Consider the following 4348-nt stretch of genomic DNA (forward strand, 5'->3'; position numbering starts at 1 on the left):
AGATAGCCCTCGTGTAGCTTTGCGCGAAATTCAAAACAAACAAACGTCTTTTTATTATCAATGTGATGGTTAAGAAGTCCCCACTGGATAAAATGATAATGTTATACTAACTTAGAGAAACACATAATTTTGATTATCATTTCTCTAGATGGTAAATCTTTAGAATATTATTTTTTCGTACACCATATGGATCTTTAAAGAGATGTTCTTAATTCCTTGCTAAATGAGATGTAGGATGTTTTCTGTTCTTTGCTAAGGTCTTTTACAACTGTTTGTGTTCCTTGTCAGACTATTTGACTCTCATGAGTTACTACTGGGTTGATTTCATAGGATTGTTCCTGGTTCCTATCTAGATGAGCTTTGACTAGGAAGAATCATTGTAAAGTGAGTTTTTAGAGGATTTTTATTTCCCTTTTTGTCACACAATTAGGCTCGCATGAGTTGTTTCCAGGTTGTTTCTTGACAAATGGGTTGACTCATAGGAGTCACTGTATAGTGAGGTTTTAGAAGATGTTCTTGTTTCTTCCTAGACAAATGGGCTCGTTGCATTGGGTTTGTAGGATAAATATTTCAACAATTGTCCGTGTTCTTTCCAACTGATTTCGAATCATTTGAGTTGCTTTTGGATAACATTTTAGAGAATTATCTATTTTCTTTCCGACTTGACTGGTTTTAGTTACTTCAACTTGGGTTTTGGAGAATTGTTCTTTATTCATATCAGACGAATAAATTTGCATGGGTCATTCATTATGAGATGGGTTTTGACTCGTTTGATTTGTTGTAAACTATTTTGTAAATTGAATACCTCTATATCTTCAGAGACAATTTTATTCATATAAATCACTGTAAGATGTTTTTCTAAAGAATTATTATTGTTCCTTCTCAGAAAACGAAATTCACTAGAGTTGCTGTCAAGTGTTTTTTTTAGGCTGTTCTCTGTTCTTATCAGATGTTTCGACTGTATGATAGGATTTTCAGAGACTTTTTAATCATCAGATGATTTTATTTGCTCATAAAAAGTTGCATGCGGAAGGAATGGTTTAATAAAATTCGATCACAATGAATCAATCTCGAATGTAAGTGATATTGTGTAAAACTAAAATATTTCAAATTCAAAACCCAGATAGCCCATTGTGTGGCTTTGTCAGCAGACAAACAAACACATTCTGAATTATTTGATCAACTATTCATTTCGTCCCTTTTTTTTCTAACTCAAACGAATGCGAAAACTATATTATAGAATATAGTAGCTGTTGTACAGTTTTTTTAAGAATATGAAGATGAAAAACTAATAACTGTATAAATTTTGACGTATTCAAAATTTACATGCTAATATGATGCGGTGTCTTTTAGCAAACATGGGCAGTTCTACAGAAGGAAAGCCTGGACAGTAGCAGCATATTATATTATCCTGGTGTTTCGTTTTTCACCATAGTTTTTTGTTATCGAACCGATCTAGATCACAAGGAAGCCATTTACTAAGTAGGAAGCAGCGAAATAGTAAAGAGCTTTAAAGATTTCCGAAGTCTTATAGCAAGTGCAGGCTGCAATTTTCAGAAAAGTTTGAGGATTGCTCTATCAAATCGGTGCTGTTGTGTTGTAATCGGATAAATTAAATAATCTTGTTTGTTGTCTTATTGCTATAGCGTGAGCCAACATACTATACTTCGCCCCTGTTTTGACTAAAACTTAACATTATGTCTCGAGAAACTTCTCGAATAATTATTTAAGATCTCTGTTCCAATTAAGTAAAATGTTTTTTCGAAACGTTTCCACTTTAAACAATTTTTTATTTTAAATATTTTAATCAACGAAATAATTTTAAAATTAATTTTATGATAAGTATATACATTATTTTTGAAATATCGGTTCATATTCCTCGAGGATAAATTGTGCTAAAAGTATATGCTCTAAAATAAAATTTATATAATATGTACATGCAAAAAGTGAAATTTCATACAACGTAGAATCTTCTAGATCTGAGACTAACTCCGTAAAAGTATATATTTGCCTTATGTTTGGTTTCGTAACAATTAGTATTAAAATAAATTTTACAGCACGTCAATTTAAGAATTTCCTAAAGTTGACGTCCAAATGATACACAGAGTTATTGTTGTACACTTACTGTGAATGTACATGTCAAGACCACAAAGAAATTAGTTTGAGAAAACTACTTACGGAGAGAGGCAAATTAGTATTAGTTACTGCTAAAAAATCAGAATTAAAAATTTTACTTTCAACCTCAAGAGAAAATTTGTTTTGTTTAAATTTTAATATGAGTAAATTAAGCAATTACTCCAGCAGTTGATAAAATTTAATAAAGTTGTTCTTGCCCAAACCATACATTACTCAGAAGGTAAAACACATTAATTACAACATTACGATAGTTGATAACCGAAATATCATTGCTCATGTCTAAAGTGATATTTTCGCTAAATATATAATAATGACTGAATACAAAAACTTTCATTCACATGTTTTTTTAAAAGAGTGAAACAAGTCCATAAAATTGTCCGCAATGTGTTTGAAACTTCGAAATATTCTGCTCTAAAATGAGGATCTTTAAGGTAATAAATGGGAGATTACTCTTTTGAGTACGATGTTGTTTAAACAGAGCGTTTATGTATGATTGAACATATATATATATATAGAGAGAGATATTTAATTATAAATAAACATTTATAAACATGGAATTTATATCATGATATTATGAATGTTGATAAATTACTCTTTTTTTTTTTTACCAAAGATTTTCCAAAACGAACTAATTCTTACACGAATCAGGATTTTGTGATGTATTCACCATCAACTAAGGGAGTTTATAGGAAACACAACGGTATGCAATAAAAATATAAAAAAGCATTGCATTTATAGAATTGCAAAAATATTTGAAAATATATTCGACACGCAGATTCTAGCCTTTGGAAATGAAAAATAAAAACATTTTTAATTTAATCAAAAAAAGAATAAATTAAACAACAGTTCTTCTAAAAATCGAACAGCAGAAGATATAATATATCAATACTCGAAATTAAAAAATAAGCAGGATAAAAAAACCATACATTTACTATGTTAAACTCCTATAAGGTACTGTGTTGTTGCAGTAAAAAGTCTGGGTTGAAGCAAAATGAAGAAACGGTTCCTTGCAAATATTGTGTTCAGTTTTTTTTCAATAACGACGTCTAATTCTAATAGTCGTCATTAATATATTCAACTTCAAAGCTTCTGTGAAAAGAAAAATGAGCTTCACAACGTGCTGATGTTTACGAAAAATTACTTCATATATCAGCACAGCTAGAAGATGAAGCTGGAGTATCTTGTTGTTAAGTTGTGTGTATGTCATATATCCTCCCAGCCAAAGTAGGGATAAAAATTATGAATTTTAAGTAACTCGGTTTTTGTAGTTTTGACTTTCTTATTTCAATACTTTTTGTAGCATTAATTTTTTTATAATACTATAGCTAACTAGGTTATGTATATATCAATCCCTACGGGTCTTTTTTGAAATTTAGTTGTATTTATTATACTTGTTTGTTTCCTTTTTGTTAGCTATATTTTTGTGCGCCAGTAATAACAAGCGTAGGACACGCGTATACCAGATTCGATTTTATTACTCATCAGGATCTCTACCAATCTACCCTCAAATGTACTTATATGTCCGAAGTAGCACATCGTTCGTATAATATATATATACTAGTAACCTTTTCGGTACTAGAAAGGAATCATTGGGGCCCCATACAGAAGAGTTCTGTGAAAGCATTAGAGCAATAAGGTTCGTCCTTCTTCTATACGCTTTTCTGGAAAAGTCGTTTACTTGCTTACTTAGAAGAAAATTCGTTGAAATACTGAAATTTGATTAACTCCATAAACACGTATATAGCGAATTAGGCGGCTTTATAAAAAAAAAGTACAATAAACTTTAGTTTTGTTTAGCCAATACTATGAAATAATCATTGTTAATACTTAGATATTTTAAAGATGGTTTTATACGGACGATTTTCATGGCCGCCATTTTGTCTAATCACGATTCCTACTATTAAGTATTACCAAACTTAATGATAAAACTGATTCATTTTATAGTTTTATAGGAAACATGGGTACATGTATAAACACTGAATAAGTCTCACTTATAAAACAGAAGTTTATTTTGTGATAAGTCAAGAAATAAAAAAAATTACGTTTTAACACTATGCATTTTCTTGTATTTAAAGATCGCTTGTATTCTTATCACCTGAACCAAAGTAATTAGCCTGAACTTAATGGATAATGGCATATGCGAAAATAGTTTTGTAAATTTGAAAATGTGTACTTTAAAGGAAAGCTATTAACACGTACTAATCACAGTAAA

Source organism: Limulus polyphemus, unplaced genomic scaffold (genome assembly GCF_000517525.1).
Source record: "Limulus polyphemus unplaced genomic scaffold, Limulus_polyphemus-2.1.2 Scaffold6336, whole genome shotgun sequence".
NCBI classification, from domain to species: Eukaryota; Metazoa; Arthropoda; class Merostomata; order Xiphosura; family Limulidae; genus Limulus; species Limulus polyphemus.